This window comes from Corythoichthys intestinalis, chromosome 10, assembly GCF_030265065.1.
Source record: "Corythoichthys intestinalis isolate RoL2023-P3 chromosome 10, ASM3026506v1, whole genome shotgun sequence".
Lineage (NCBI taxonomy): Eukaryota > Metazoa > Chordata > Actinopteri > Syngnathiformes > Syngnathidae > Corythoichthys > Corythoichthys intestinalis.
In genome coordinates, this window is record NC_080404.1 from 49028735 (window position 1) to 49037897 (window position 9163).

The following is a 9163-nucleotide window of genomic DNA, read 5'->3' on the forward strand; positions in this document are numbered from 1 at the left end:
TCGAAGGACACCAGAGACAAAATTGTAGACCTGCACCACGCTGGGAAGACTGAATCTGCAATAGGTAAATTGCTTGGTGTAAAGAAATCAACTGTGGGAGCAATTATTAGAAAATGGAAGACATACAAGACCACTGATAATCTCCCTCGATCTGGGGCTCCATGCAAGATCTCACCCCGTGGCGTCAAAATGATAACAAGAACGGTGAGCAAAAATCCCAGAACCACACTGGTGGACCTAGTGAATGACCTACAGAGAGCTGGGACCACAGTAACAAAGGCTACTATCAGTAACACAATGCGCCGCCAGGGACTCAAATCCTGCACTGCCAGACGTGTCCCCCTGCTGAAAAAAGTACACGTCCAGGACCGTCTGCGGTTCGCTAGAGAGCATTTGGATGATCCAGAAGAGGACTGGGAGAATGTGTTATGGTCAGATGAAACCAAAATAGAACTTTTTGGTAGAAACACAGGTTCTCGTGTTTGGAGAAGAAAGAATACTAAATTGCATCCGAATAACACCATACCCACTGTGAAGCATGGGGGTGAAAACATCATGCTTTAGGGCTGTTTTTCTGCAAAGAGACCAGGGTGACTGATCTGCGTAAAGGAAAGAATGAATGGGGCCATGTATCGAGAGATTTTGAGTGAAAATCTCCTTCCATCAGCAAGGGCATTGAAGATGAGACGTGGCTGGGTCTTTCAGCATGACAATGATCCCAAACACACAGCCAGGGCAACAAATGAGTGGCTTCATAAGAAGCATTTCAAGGTCCTGGAGTGGCCTAGCCAGTCTCCAGATCTCCACCCCATAGAAAATCTGTGGAGGGAGTTGAAAGTCTGTGTTGCCCAACGACAGCCCCAAAACATCACTGCTCTATGCATATACTTTTAAGTTACTGTAATTTGAAAGTTAATGCACATTTTTGGCTTTACTGTCAATGTTTCTGTAAAACAAAGACACATTGAAGCTTAGAAACAATGCATGACACACAAATCATGGCTAAATTCACCATTGGATTAATTCGGCCGTGGCAGAACAGCACTGCATCATTATCCATGAACATGCAGCAGCACTCTGATCCATTGAACTCATACAAATTTAACAGTATATGAGGCATGGCCCTGCCCCGCCTACACATTTGGTTCTGCTGGGTGGGGTCCAGTTGGCCCTCTATCATGTACTTAATCATCCAAGCCCCAATGAGCACATCTGGAGCTCTATGAAACATCTCCGGGCCTGAGGCGAGTCAGAGTGCCGCCTGTTAAGTTCAACACGTGCTCCAGCAACTGGATTTTGGACCACGGGCCAAGTCTGGACACCAATCACGCATGTAGTTTAGAAAAAATCACTTTCAGAATGAGTTTGTGATGACATCCGTGTGTGCGTGTTTGAGCGTGCTTTTGTGTGGCCATATTGATGAATGGATTATTTAAATCAGTATATCAAGTACAAGACCGCGCTGACTGTGCTTTAGTTTCGCTTTACTTGACATATTTCAATAATCGGAATTTGGATGTTTGTGAATCGTTCTTGAATCTTCCACGGCCGAATTGCGAATAATCTAAGAATCAGAAATTCCGCACACCTCTTGTAGTTAATATTAGGGCTGTCAAACGATTAAAATTTTTAATCGAGTTAATCTCAGCTTAAAAATTAATTAATCGTAATTAATCGCAATTGAAACCATCTCTAAAATATGCCATATTTTTCTGTAAATTATTGTTGGAATGGAAAGATAAGACACAAGACGGACATAAACATTCAACTACTGTACATAACTACTGTATTTGTTTATTATAACTATAAATCCACAAGATGGCATTAACATTAACATTTATGTGTATTTTGCAAAGCTATTTGATTGGGAATGCCAGTTCTCTTTGCATTGAGCGCGTTTCTTTTTGTGAACATTATTTTTTGAGAGATAGGAATATTATTTTTTTAATGTTTTCACTAAATGATACTGTAGCGACTTAACTGTTCCGCCCAAATGCATGATGTTAAGTTGGGCAACCATGACTGTCAGCGGTGGCTGCAAATGGTATACAGTATGTTCTGTGTTGTGTTCAATTAGGCGCGTTAAGAAAAAGAACGTCTCCTGCTCCGCCCAAATTCATGATGGGAAATTGGGCAACCGTGACTGTCAGGGGTGGCTGCAAATGGTATACAGTATGTTCTGCATTGTGTTCACTTTGGCCTGTTCAGAAATAGATCGTCTCCTGCTCCTCCCAAATGCATGATGGGAAGTTGGGCAACCATGACTGTCAGTAGTGGCTGCAAATGTTATACAATATGTTCTGCGTTGTGTACAATTCCAGCAATATGAAGTAATTATCAGAGAATCCCAAAATTTGAAAAATAAGGTCCTAATGGAACCTTTTGTTCAAATTTGTAAAAAAAAAAATCAAAATGAATATGTGTAATAAGCGCTCAGATATCTATAACCCTTGCTAAATCCTGTTTGTTTTTCTCATTAAACCTGCAGATGCATGTGTTGACTTGCATCCATCATTTTATTTTTCAAAAAGAAATGTCAATATTCTGAATTACTCTCAAAATCATGACATTTTAGGTGTATAAATGTGATACATTTGGCAATATAGGGTTAAGAAAAAGATCGTCTCTTGCTCCGCCCAAATGCATGATGGGAAGTTAGGCAACCATGACTGTTAGTAGTGGCTGCCAAAGGTTAAGGCAATAAAAGGCGCAGTCCAATGAATGCCTTTCTCTGCCTTTTCGCTCTTAATGTGCTAAAATGGCGTCATTGCAAACTGTTTAAGGCAACGCATGAATGAGTCCATGCGTTAACTGCGACAATATTTTAACGTGATTAAGTAAAAAAAAAAAAAAATTTCTTCCCATTAATGCGATAAATTTGACAGCCCTAGTTAATATATACAGTTTTTTAAATAAGGTAAAATCTAAGAGGTGATAGCTAAAGATGTCCCGATCGATCGGGTCCGATCACGTCATTGTCAAAGTATCGGAATCGGTGAAAAAATATCGGCCAAGCCTTTTTTTAATATATATATATATTTTTTTTAATTAAGTCGTTTTCTAATTGTATTTAACGTTACAGACATAATATGTTACATTCATCCAGAGTCTTTAGTTTAGGCTTAAGGTAGGGTTATCAAATTCATCCCGATAACGGCGGTAATTAATTTCTGAAAAAATGTATCACGTTAAAATATTTAACGCAATTAATGCATGCGCTGCACGATCCACTCACGCATTGTCGCGCTCAATCTGTAGTGGCGCCGTTTTACCTAAATGGAGAGATATAAAAGGCAGCGTAAAATGAGTAGAGTGAATTTTGGCAGCCTTTGGAGCCCTTTTTTAATTGGCTAAAGCCTGACAATCCCTCTCTCAACAATTAGAAATATCGTGGTAAGCAATGTGGGGAAGAAAGGTAGTAGTTGATCTTTTTCTTAACACCCTATTTCCCAACGCAGAGAAGATATATCAATTGGTAGTACTACGCACAGTCATGGTTCCACTTCCCTACATGCATTTGGGCATGGCTACAGTATCATTTACTGAAAGCTCAACAAATACACTAGATGGCAATATTTAGTCACGATATACAAAGTCACAAGTCTTTCTATCCGTGGATCCCTCTCACAGAAAGAATGTTAATCATGTAAATGCCATCTTGAGGATTTATTGTCATAATAAACAAATACAGTACTTATGTACTGTATGTTGAACGTATATATTCGTCCAAGTTTTATCCATTTTTTTCTTAATGCATTGCCAAAATGTATATGATCGGGAAAAATTATCGGGATTGATTGGAATTGAATCGGGAGCAAAAAAAAGCAATTGGATCGGGAAATATCGGGATCGGCAGATACTCAAACTAAAACGATCGGGATCGGATCGGGAGCAAAAAATATCATCGGAACAACCCTGGTGATAGCCTTTAATATGATCATCCGACTGTGGAACGGCATATTTCCCTTGTGAAAGCTGAACAAAGGGAAGGTGGACAGACAGCCTTGAATGAATTGCCTTTGACCTTCAATGGTCTGCGTTATTCTGTATTTTGAAGCTTGCGCAACATGATCGATGCGCTCATCAATCTTGGCAACCCGGAGAACATCCTTCCGACTAAGATGCAGGCGAATGCTCTTTTCATATAGTTCAATATCTTCCTAAAAGCGAAGACATGTCAGTATGAAATATGAAGTTTCCATGAGGCACTCACATATACACTTTTACAGATGCACTTAAAGCCACAGTGTGCAATAAATGGCAGTATTTCCGCTTTTACATCCACACTAACCTGAGAGGCATGAATGGACACAAACACTAATTTCATGCTGATCTCAATATCATCTCAGATTTTCCCTACTGTGTGTCCACCTGAGGGACATGAATCATTGAGAGCCAGCCCACACTGTAAAATGTTAAAAGTTGACTTTACTAAAAAAATATATGCAAACTTGCTGCCTTAAAAAAATTAATTTATGTTGACTTAGATGAATTAGATTTGATTAACTTAATTATTGTGAGTTGGCAGTACTCAAATTAACTTAAAAAATTTGGATTATAGTCACTTGTTTATATTGAGTTGGCAGTACTCAAACTAACTTAAATAACTGGATTACAGTAACTTGTTTATTTTGAGTGTACAGTACTCCCATCATATTCAGGTCAACTTAATTTTCTTGACCTAAAAGAATTCCACAATAGAAATTACATCTGCACATACTAATTTCATTAAAAACACATTATCTAACAGTAATGACCCCCAAAACACAATAAATGGAGAACACTCATTGGATTTAAAATTTACTTTAAAATGCTCAAAAGTGCATTTAATGGGAGACACTGGCTCCTGGCAGGCTGAACGGTGTTTGGTTAATGCTCAGTATCAATGAACAATCAGTGGATTAATTATAAACCCACTTTTGCAAACATTTTGCACCTCATACAAAGTATAAGTACCTAAAATAACCTTTTGCTACAGAAATTACTGAATAATACCTGAACTGCATCAATGTCCACTCCTATCCTGTAATTTCCAAAGACTAACAGGCGAGATCCTATTATCATAATTTCATTAACTCAGCATTGAAGACATGGCGTCAAACTAGTTTCCCATTACAACATGAGCTTGAGCTCTGGTAAAGATAACAGTTCTGATTTCTCCAACAATATTAGTGATCAAAACTGGAACTACAATCAACATTGTGCCATGGTTTAAACTGCGCAGCAGTGATAAAATAAACATAAAAATACAGAACTCTTTTTAAAACACAACTCAGTTCAAATTCAAATTTCACTTTAACACCTGATACAGTAAACAAGATACTTTGTTTTTTTCACATCACTAAAAGAGTAAATGCAAAACGTGTACTGGAGTTATACACCTGAGAAACCTAAAATCTTACCAAGAATATGTGTCTTATTTTTATTCAAATTCTAATTTCATATTAAGCTTTTTCCTCTAAAAAAAAAAAAAAAAAAAAAAAAAAGTAATTTCTATTCAAAAATATGTCATTAGTATATATATATATTTTTTTATTTTTTTTTAATCAAAGAAAAAGTCATGTCAATCAAAAAAATTTGTTTGAATGTGAAAATAAATTTGTAAGTCAAAAAATATGTTTTAAAACTATTTTTCTTTGATTGAAAAAAAATTTTTTTTTTTTAAATTTAATTCTTATTATTTTTTTTTTTTTATTGAAACAACTTTTTTGATTGATGTAATTCTGCGTTTGGACCACATTTTGGCTAGGACATTTGTGTCTTTATTATTCAATCCAAAAATAAGTTGCTTCAAACAAAAAATGTATATTTTCAAAAGAAAATCAATTAAAAAAAAAAAAAAAATTGTAGAAAAAAAGGTTTGAATGTGAAAAAATATAATATAAAATATATATATATATAATATAATAAATACTGCTCTGAAAGTTAGTCTTGATATGGGCAAGTAACCATTTGCCTCAGCTTAAGATGTCCTTGCAAATGGGTAAAGAAGTCTGCTTCTGAGCAGGGCTCCACAAAGTTGCACAACTGACGGTCGAATGCAGTTTCTCCACTTTTGCCTGCATCTTTTTGAGAGTGCCATGTCGATAGGTGTACTTTGAGTGCATTAAAAGATTTAAATGTGCAGAGGCAGTCCTTATGAAGACATAGGAGTAGGGATGTCCGAGTGTGGTATCCATGTTTTAAGCGGTAATGCTTAAGCAAGTAGGCTCTTTTCAGCAGAAAATGTGCAGTACTTGCAAGTCCACTGCATTAGAGAATACTGCTTTGGTTGACCTGAAAAGACACGATAATTTCAGCATTGAGAACTTGTTAGAAAAAAAAAAAAAAGTTACATTTTTTTCTCAACAGTCACAAATTAAAATGTCCAATTATTTTTAATCACAAATTAAAATCTGCAATAAATTTTAATATTCACAAACTAAAATGTTTAATAATGAGTTATTTTTAAATTAACGTAATTGATTATTTTTGAACATTCAAATTGAGATGTACAATTAATTTCTTAATCCATCTGTAAAAACATTAATGCATGTTTGTTATCCCAACCCATGAAACAAATACAAATATTAAATGATTCATTGATCAGTGTATGAAACATACCTGTAATTGCTGAGACTGAGGTATGTGTGGACTTTTGACCATTTGCTTCAGCCTGATTGGGGGATGGTGAAAAAGAACACAAAATTAAGGCAACAATTTCAAAATATAGGCACATAAATGACCAACCTTAAACACACCAGGTAGTTATAGCGTCGAGTGTGATCTCTGCACTCTTTCTATCTGTATTCCTATATTAGGTTAGATCAAAGTTAAAGTGGTGAAATAACAGGGGGAAATGTGATCTAGTCCTCTGATTTTTGCGATTAATGCATTTTAAAACAATTTCAAATTATCAGTGCAGTTTGATCAAACATGGAGGGGGAGCACTGCACATGAAGAAAAGCAAATGGAAGGGCAGATGACAAACACTCTAAAGCAGGGGTCCCCAAACCTTTTCCTGTGAAGGCCACATGACTTTTCCCTTCTCTGATGAGGGGCCGGGTCAGTTTGTAACAGAAAAAGTGTGACGATTGCAGCAGTGCCTAAATGTAAAAAATTATTGTTTTTCAGAAAGCCATAATTAAATAACCCTTTCTGAATTCTTCTTGGAACAAAATAAAATAAAAATAATAATAACCTAATATAATATCATATAATAATGAATAATAATAACACAATTAATTAAATAGATAATAACCAAATAACCCTGTCTGGGTTCTTCACAGAAAAAAGCCAGGAAATAATAACACTATTGGGGGGGGGTTCAGGGGGCCGGACCAATTGTGGAGGCGGGCCGTATCCGGCCGGCCCGCGGGCCGTAGTTTGGGGACCCCTGCTCCAACGCAAGAACCGATTACGTTGGCGCACATAAAGTCTGACTGCATTTAGCTCTTACCTGAGCCGAAATAGACAGGCTGAAGCTGACTTAATTCTAGCACTAACTCTGTAAATAAATCACTTTATCGACATTTCTAACATTTATACGTGAGAAAGTAGCCGTTTAGATCCACAACGTGCAAATTCGGCGCTACTCAAGCTAGCCGTAGTGATTAAGGCACTTCCTGTTAGTTTCACAAAATAAAACACCCGCTAACGATAGAATTAGTGTTTTTATTTTTAAAACAGGAAGCGAACCTCCCCTCGGTCTAGCAAACTTAAAACCGCTCGGTAACTGTTTTAAATCGGTTTTAAAAACCTCTCCCATCGCCTAAAAACGTTACGAGCCCCGTCTGTCAAGAATTCAAAACGCCGGCATAAAATGGGAGTCTACCATAAACTGTAGTCTACATTTGTTTCTGAAAATGATGAGGTTACTGTCACGGTCATATAGCATGCTTGCTAGCGGTGATATTTGATGTAATTGACACTTCTCCTCCCTGGCAGCACACAGGCTACTACACTACAACAAGACAAATCGACGGTTTACAAAAGAGTAAAATATGTACTTACCAAATCAGTGTGCTGAGGACAAGTAAACCCACAATGGCGAAAATAACTGAGAAAGGTGTTGGAAAGAGCGCGAAAGTGGGCAGGGCAGATCTGCGCATGTCTGATAGAACGCCCAAAGGACACTGGGTACAAGAAATTATTTTTTCTAATTTGACTTAACTGGGATATATCAGGTTAAGCAAGTTCTCCAACCCCAAATTACTACTTACTTATTTAAAAGTAGTGTTCACAACAGGTTGATGAAAATTGAGTTTAGTTCACTTATCACATTTAATTAATTTGAATGTTAGCATTTACAGTGCACTGAACCAGTGCCAGACACACTCACATACTGTTCGTGCACACCTCTGAGAGACCGAACTTGGCGAAGCTGTCAATCATTCTTTGGCAACAACTGAGTAGAAAACAAAAGTGTAGGAAATTATGGATATTGAATTAGTGGAATAACAGCGTTCAGTCAAAAAGCACACACATAACAGTGAGGTACTGTCGGTGTGTAGGCCTCAGCCGTAATTGTGTTTGATGGCCACTTCCATCTCTCGTTAGAATAGATGTGGTGGAATATTGAATGTTCTGTTTGGCCATTTGGATGACCTGAAGGACCGCAGTGAAAAGTGAGTATGCTTAGATGAATTATTGAAGCGTTTCAGAGACCCGATCCAAAATGAAACATTGTATTTCAACTCAAGCTAAATGGCTCTTTATGTATCAATGTTTTGCCCTGAGTTCTAAAGGAAGGTGGCCAAAGTTAAGAAGCAAATGCTTTTTTAGTGTCCCACTTAGAAAGTCAAATAAATCTAACATGTAAGGATGTCTTGGCAAGGCAAAGTTAGGCAATTCTGTCTCACAGTTCTAAAGATATATGTTAGAAGCTCATTTCGGGCTGGTATGTGTGGAGTTTTAAGGCTTTCCCTCTTATGAGAGTTTTCTTTTTTTAACTTCAAATTCCTCCCTTCATTTAAAAAACATGGAGATTCAGTTAACTTGAGAACCTGAACCTATCTAGCTAGCTACAGTATAGGTATGAGTCTGTGTTAAAGTTTGTTCCTATATATATAGGGATGCAAGTAGAAAATTTGAGCTCACAATGTATAAAAAAACAGCTGGGTAAATACGAGGGGTATTCATAAAGTAATGCACCCAACTTTATTATGTACAAACAAATTATAAT

General features: G+C 37.0%; 1 long non-coding RNA gene across 1 annotated transcript; it reads right to left on the reverse strand.

The window, feature by feature from the left end:
• Positions 1 to 5957: 5957 nt before the first annotated feature.
• LOC130923323 (uncharacterized) lies at positions 5958 to 8157 on the reverse strand. The gene is made up of 5 exons (XR_009064689.1): positions 7993 to 8157; positions 6995 to 7085; positions 6730 to 6791; positions 6604 to 6655; positions 5958 to 6276 (listed from the first exon to the last, which is right to left on the reverse strand). It is a non-coding gene; the product is annotated as an uncharacterized LOC130923323 (long non-coding RNA).
• Positions 8158 to 9163: the final 1006 nt, after the last annotated feature.